Source organism: Toxotes jaculatrix, chromosome 11 (assembly GCF_017976425.1).
Source record: "Toxotes jaculatrix isolate fToxJac2 chromosome 11, fToxJac2.pri, whole genome shotgun sequence".
NCBI lineage: Eukaryota > Metazoa > Chordata > Actinopteri > Toxotidae > Toxotes > Toxotes jaculatrix.
In genome coordinates, this window is record NC_054404.1 from 20,042,052 (window position 1) to 20,050,119 (window position 8,068).

Genomic DNA, 8,068 nt, shown 5'->3' on the forward strand with positions numbered 1-8,068 from the left:
CCAGGGGGCACTTGGACCCCAGAGTAACTCGTGAGGGAACAGTGTGAGGAAATATGTCTAGACGTGCTCTTTCTAGGATCCCCTCTGTCGGTGCACACACAGGTGAAGGGCCTGTGACAGTTACCTCGTGACCCTGGCCGACGCCTGTCTGCTTTGGTACGTATCACCCAGCCTCTCATCTGGAAGAGAACGAACTGTCCTAGGGCACAAGCATCCTCGCTTCACCACTACAGCACATACACATTACCAATCATTCCCAAGGTGCTACATTGGCGTAGCAGTGTTTCCATTAAGCAGGTGGGCAGGAAGGACAAAAGGGCATGTTTTGCTTACAATATGAGAGTACACACTGAACAGATTCCCATTTATAGCCTTTATCTATTTGAGGTAAAGTTGACTGGCGATGCTTGCTGTTTGCAGAAACACTGGGAGCTGCATAGTTCATCTGTAGCTGTCTAATGTTTGACTCTGAGGAGCTGCAGTCGAGCAATGGGTTGTTTAAGGATAAGGGTATTTTTATCAGCAAATCCCTTGAAGTTCATTTCATCACAACAAATACAACAATAATATCTTTTAGGGGTTCTGTAGGCATAGGCCTTTATACATTACATCAAACTGTAACTACACTGAATTTTTTTTAGGCTAATCCACTGTTGGTTTTAGATTGTTAATGAGATTTGTTGAGGATAGTAAAAAGATAAAATGATACTCCCATGGTAAATGTATTGTAATATCCAAATATGTTCAAGGCCACAATGGAAATTCTGGTCTTTACTGTGTTGTCCTCAAACAAGCCTACAGCAATGCTAGCTGCTCTTTGAGGCTGTACTTATAGCACAGCAATGCGAGAGCTAAATGCTAATGTCAGCATGCTAACATGCTCACAATGTTAACATTGCACTTGCTGTTAATATTCACCATGATCACAATTTTAGCTTAGCATGGTAACATATGTTAATTTAGCTTAGCATGCCAACACTTTCTAATTAGCACTGAATACCATACCATACATCTGAGGCTTTAGTTTTGTGGGTATTTTCTTATAAATGAAAGTATTAACTTGAAATTTTAATCCAAGCATCCAACACTTGTTGGAAGATTTTGCCCATTACTACAAATGTCAACCTCATGGTTGCACTAAATGAAAAGTCAGGGGATTGCCAAAGTCAGTTTTCTCTATTCTCAGCAATTTATAACTGTCTGCACAAAATTCCAGGGCAATCTGCCCAAAAGTTGTTGATATATTTCAGCCCTGTCCACATTAGTCCAGGCTGAAAAACTGCTCCTGTTTTCTGAGTTTTGCCACACAACATTTTGCTATATTGCATACAATGACAACAAAGTGTGTCATGTGGTGGAGTGACCAACCAAGGGGTGTTGGCATCCTTCGAGCCACAGCACTAGCATGGCTAAAAACAAGCTGAGATGCGAACTAAATTAAACTGAAGCCAGTATTATCTACATACCTTGTAGAAGAGCATGTTGACAGGGGATTCAATCCAGCAACTATCTGGTTACAAAGTCCACCACTTAAATCTGAAGTGAAAAAACTGAATTAAAAACTGTAATTTGGTGTGCATGAAGTAGTTTTCTTAATGCACTATTCTGAGTACTACTTTTCTATTTGTATGGAAAAAAGCACATGTTGCTTTGGGGCTGACAAGGTAGGTCATTTAAAACCATTGGCACTAACAAGTTGCTTTAATGAATGGCTACTATTGAATGTGTAACTTATCACTACTTGTCTTTGATAACTGCCAACCTCAGGCGTAATTAAAGGTTTGAGGGGTGGTCTGGAGCAATCTGCTGTAGATGTTTTGGCTGGTCTTGTCATCCTAGAAGCCTCTAATGATTTGTCTGGGATTGTGATTGATGAAGCACTTAGCATCGAATCAAAGCGCATGGAACGCTCGCTGCTTGCTAAGCTGTTTGCAAACTAACAGCCACTGTATTTGCGTGATACGAGTCTATTACAGAGGTGTCCTTGATGTGAATTAATGACCTCTGTGTCAACATTAGAAGCAGAACCTAATGCACATTAAGAGTCGACTGACATGGCTCAGCAAATATACATAGGCTATAAACAACAGGGGTCAGTGAATCATGCCAGGTTCAATAAGATACAGGGAGCAGTTTCTTCTTTTTTGAATTCATGAATATTGCGGCATCTGCTGTGTCTCTATAAGTAATTAATTACACACTGAATTGTGTGTAATTAATGGTGTGTAATATAGTCATAAGATTTCAAAAATAACCTTATTGCCAACTGGATGAGTATCTTTGTGTTTATTTCTCTATTAAATACACAAATATTCCACATAGCTGTACATGCAGGTGTGACCATCTGGATGATGCCTCTGCAAGAAACATTTAGTTCTTCCAGCCAAGACATGGGGTGTTTTTAGTTCTATATTGACAGCTCAATGCAAGAGGTCTGTGGGGTGTGATGCATACTATATAGCCAACAATGCCGTACATAAAACCAACCCACTGAAGCCTTTTACATCTTGCTTGATCAGTAAAAGAACAATGAACATAAATGTAATGAGATCAGGGACCCGGAAACCTATGTTTCCCAAAATACACGTTGGATTATCACAAACATAAAAGGTTCAGCTCAAGAACATAAGAATTGCGCAGATGAATATGTTTTTCACACATATTTTAAAGACTCGTTGTGGGTTTTTTTCCCGTTGTGATTACTTATTCATTTGTTTGTTGATTTATTTTTCATTGCCTCAGGTGCAGAGGGCATGTGTTTGATGTGCTCCCATGGCAGTCTTTACTAAAGGGAGAGGGAGGTTCCTACAGCATTCAGGTCAAAGGGAGGAGAAAGAGACATGTCTGCTTATTTGCTGCATTATAAAAGCCTGTGATTAATCCTTTGAGGCAAGGGAAAGAAGTGGATGTAAAAAACCTAAGGTGAGATCAGGGTTTCAAATGCAGAGCTCATTATAAAAACTGTCCGTGTAGGCATGTGTGAGAAGTGGCAAAATGGAGCACAACTTCTACATGCTGATGCTCTCTCCACCACTCTGATAGCTGACCTCTCGCTGTTCTGCAGAAGACAGAACGTCAATAGAAAGTTACTGGTGCAGAGTTTCAGAACTCCTCTTAACAAATACCTACTGCCAGTTTACTCACTTTAACAGTCTCCATGCAAGCAAAAGCTCTTGCAAACATTTAACATAACTGGGATCCTAACAGGCTCCCAGCCTGTGGGTCAGTACACCTCAAAGACGTGATAAAAATCTTGGCAGTCACAAGGTGATGAACTGCATATTTAAATTAGAGAAAATAATTTTTTTTGACTTCTCAGATTTTGACTACTTAGGTTTTATGTCTTGTGTAAATTGAGTGTATTTATCAATTTCGTATTTTTTTATTTTGTTTTATAGCGTGCAATCTTTTTATTTTTCTACTTTCCTTATACAGTAGTTATTGAAGTTTTGACTCCTGAGCAACGCACAAGAATCCTTACCTATGTGCCCAGACTGTGTGTTTGTGTACAAATGGCAAATAAAGATCTTGATTCAGGCTTTAAAAACCCCTTCCTGAGATTTCACAGCTCATAGACATAACTAATATTGAAAATTAGTTGATGATGAATAAATCATATACAAACATTGTTGACACAGCACTTTTAATAATTTCTAAATCATATATAAATGTTGTACATCTTTAGTTATAAATGGTTTTATAATCATTTACAAATATATATAAATTGTTTATTCATAATAATTTCAATTGCTATTAATAGCTTATAAATGTCTTGTAACTTAAGTAATTAGTGTTTTATAATCACTTACAAATGTATAGAAGTGTTTTGCTCATTATTAGTGTACTATCTACTAATAGCTTATAAATGTCTTTAAAAAGGATTGTTATTCTGAAGTGTTACCTTAAAGGATATTTTAGTAAGACCTCAAAATGCCATAAAAAAGTCAAACGGACAAAAGGCGACAAAATATGCCAAAAAAAGTCATACTTCAGTAAGGCCTCAAAATGTCATAAAAATGACAAAATGTCATGAAAATACCAAAAAAAAGTCATACTTTAGTAAGACCTCAAAATGTCATAAAAAAACATCATACCGCGTTGTGATGTCAAAATATGCCAAAAAAAAAGTCATACTTTAGTAAGGCCTCAAAATGTAAAAAAAAAAACATCATAGTATAGTATGACGTCAGAATGTGCCAAGAAAAGTCATACTTTAGAAAGGCCTCAAAATGTCATAAAAAACGTAATACCGCGGTATGACATCAAAATATGTCATGAAATGTCATGAATATGCCAAAAAAAGTCATACTTTAGTAAGGCCTCAAAATGTCATAAAAAACATCATATAATGTCAAAATATGCCAAAAAAGTCATACCTTAGTAAGCCCTCAAAATGTCATAAAAAACGTATGACATCAAAATATGCCAAAAAAAGTCATACTTCAGTAAGGCCTCAAAATGTCAAAAAAAAAACATCATAGTATAGTATGACGTCAGAATCTGCCAAGAAAAGTCATACTTTAGTGAGCCCTCAAAATGTCATAAAAAACGTAATACCGCAGTATGACATCAAAATATGCCAAAAAAAGTCATACTTTAGTAAAGCCTCAAAATGTCATAAAAAACGTCATAGTATAGTATGCCGTTTTTTTCGGGCAAAAAAAGTCAAAAAATTTTTTGGCCTCAAAATGTCAGAAAAAACGTCATAGTATAGTATGGCGTTTTTTTCGGCCAAAAAAAGTCCAAAATTTTTTTGGCCTCAAAATGTCATAAAAAAACGTCATAGTATAGTATGGCGTTTTTTTCGGCCAAAAAAAGTCCAAATTTTTTTTGGCCTCAAATTGTCATAAAAAACGTCATAGTATAGTATGGCGTTTTTTTCGGCCAAAAAAAGTCCAAATTTTTTTTGGCCTCAAAATGTCATAAAAAACGTCATAGTATAGTATGGCGTCAAAATATGCCAAAAAAAGTCAAAACATTTTTTGGCCTCAAAATGTCATAAAAAACGTCATAGTATAGTATGGCGTTTTTTTCGGCCAAAAAAAGTCAAAAAAATTTTTGGCCTCAAAATGTCATAAAAAACGTCATAGTATGGTATGGTGTTTTTTTCGGCCAAAAAAAGTCCAAATTTTTTTTGGCCTCAAAATGTCATAAAAAACGTCATAGTATAGTATGGCGTCAAAATATGCCAAAAAAAGTCAAAACATTTTTTGGCCTCAAAATGTCATAAAAAAACGTCATAGTATAGTATGGCGTTTTTTTCGGCCAAAAAAAGTCCAAATTTTTTTTGGCCTCAAAATGTCATAAAAAACATCATAGTATAGTATGGCGTTTTTTTCGGCCAAAAAAAGTCCAAATTTTTTTTGGCTTCAAAATGTCATAAAAAACGTCATAGTATAGTATGGCGTTTTTTTCGGCCAAAAAAAGTCCAAATTTTTTTTGGCCTCAAAATGTCATAAAAAACGTCATAGTATAGTATGGCGTCAAAATATGCCAAAAAAAGTCAAAAAAATTTTTGGCCTCAAAATGTCATAAAAAACGTCATAGTATAGTATGGCGTCAAAATATGCCTAAAAAAGTCCAAATTTTTTTTGGCCTCAAAATGTCATAAAAAACGTCATAGTATAGTATGGCGTTTTTTTTCGGCCAAAAAAAGTCCAAATTTTTTTTGGCCTCAAAATGTCATAAAAAACGTCATAGTATAATATGGCGTTTTTTTCGGCCAAAAAAAGTCCAAATTTTTTTTGGCCTCAAAATGTCATAAAAAACGTCATAGTATAGTATGGCGTTTTTTTCGGGTAAAAAAAGTCCAAATTTTTTTTGGCCTCAAAATGTCATAAAAAACGTCATAGTATAGTGTGGCGTTTTTTTTTGGCCAAAAAAAGTCCTAATTTTTTTTGGCCTCAAAATGTCATAAAAAACGTCATAGTATAGTATGGCGTTTTTTTCGGGTAAAAAAAGTCCAAATTTTTTTTGGCCTCAAAATGTCATAAAAAACGTCATAGTATAGTATGGCGTCAAAATATCCCAAAAAAAGTCAAAAAATTTTTTGGCCTCAAAATGTCATAAAAAACGTCATAGTATAGTATGGCGTCAAAATATGCAAAAAAAAGTCAAAAATTTTTTGGCCTCAAAATGTCATAAAAAACGTCATAGTATAGTATGGCGTCAAAATATGCCTAAAAAAGTCCAAATTTTTTTTGGCCTCGAAATGTCATAAAAAACGTCATAGCATAGTATGGCGTTTTTTTCAGCCAAAAAAAGTCAAAAATTTTTTGGCCTCAAAATGTCATAAAAAACGTCATAGTATAGTATGGCGTTTTTTTCGGCCAAAAAAAGTCCAAATTTTTTTTGGCCCCAAAATGTCATAAAAAACGTCATAGTATAGTATGGCGTTTTTTTCGGCAAAAAAAAGTCCAAATTTTTTTTGGCCTCAAAATGTCATAAAAAACGTCATAGTATAGTATGGCGTCAAAATATGCCAAAAAAAGTCAAAAAATTTTTTGGCCTCAAAATGTTATAAAAAACGTCATAGTATAGTATGGCGTTTTTTTCGGCCAAAAAAAGTCCAAATTTTTTTGGGCCTCAAAATGTCATAAAAAACGTCATAGTATAGTATGGCGTTTTTTTCGGCCAAAAAAAGTCCAAATTTTTTTTGGCCTCAAAATGTCATAAAAAACGTCATAGTATAGTATGGCGTCAAAATATGCCAAAAAAAGTCAAAAAAATTTTTGGCCTCAAAATGTCATAAAAAACGTCATAGTATAGTATGGCGTTTTTTTCGGCCAAAAAAAGTCCAAATTTTTTTGGGCCTCAAAATGTCATAAAAAAACGTCATAGTATAGTATGGCGTTTTTTTTGGCCAAAAAAAGTCCAAGTTTTTTTTGGCCTCAAAATGTCATAAAAAACGTCATAGTATAGTATGGCGTCAAAATATGCCAAAAAAAGTCAAATAATTTTTTGGCCTCAAAATGTCATAAAAAACGTCATAGTATAGTATGGCGTTTTTTTCGGCCAAAAAAAGTCCAAATTTTTTTGGCCTCAAAATGTCATAAAAAACGTCATAGTATAGTATGGCGTTTTTTTCGGGTAAAAAAAGTCCAAATTTTTTTTGGCCTCAAAATGTCATAAAAAACGTCATAGTATAGTATGGCGTTTTTTTTCGGCCAAAAAAAGTCCAAATTTTTTTTGGCCTCAAAATGTCATAAAAAACGTCATAGTATAGTATGGCGTCAAAATATGCCAAAAAAAGTCAAAACATTTTTTGGCCTCAAAATGTCATAAAAAACGTCATAGTATAGTATGGCGTTTTTTTCGGCCAAAAAAAATCCAAAATTTTTTTGGCCTCAAAATGTCATAAAAAACGTCATAGTATAGTATGGCGTTTTTTTCGGGTAAAAAAAGTCCAAATTTTTTTTGGCCTCAAAATGTCATAAAAAACGTCATAGTATAGTATGGCGTCAAAATATGCCTAAAAAAGTCCAAATTTTTTTTGGCCTCAAAATGTCATAAAAAACGTCATAGTATAGTATGGCGTTTTTTTCGGCCAAAAAAAGTCCAAATTTTTTTTGGCCTCGAAATGTCATAAAAAACGTCATAGTATAGTATGGCGTTTTTTTCGGCCAAAAAAAGTCCAAATTTTTTTTGGCCTCAAAATGTCATAAAAAACGTCATAGTATAGTATGGCGTCAAAATATGCCAAAAAAAGTCAAAAAAATTTTTGGCCTCAAAATGTCATAAAAAACGTCATAGTATAGTATGGCGTTTTTTTCGGCCAAAAAAAGTCCAAATTTTTTTGGGCCTCAAAATGTCATAAAAAAACGTCATAGTATAGTATGGCGTTTTTTTTGGCCAAAAAAAGTCCAAGTTTTTTTTGGCCTCAAAATGTCATAAAAAACGTCATAGTATAGTATGGCGTCAAAATATGCCAAAAAAAGTCAAATAATTTTTTGGCCTCAAAATGTCATAAAAAACGTCATAGTATAGTATGGCGTTTTTTTCGGCCAAAAAAAGTCCAAATTTTTTTGGCCTCAAAATGTCATAAAAAACGTCATAGTATAGTATGGCG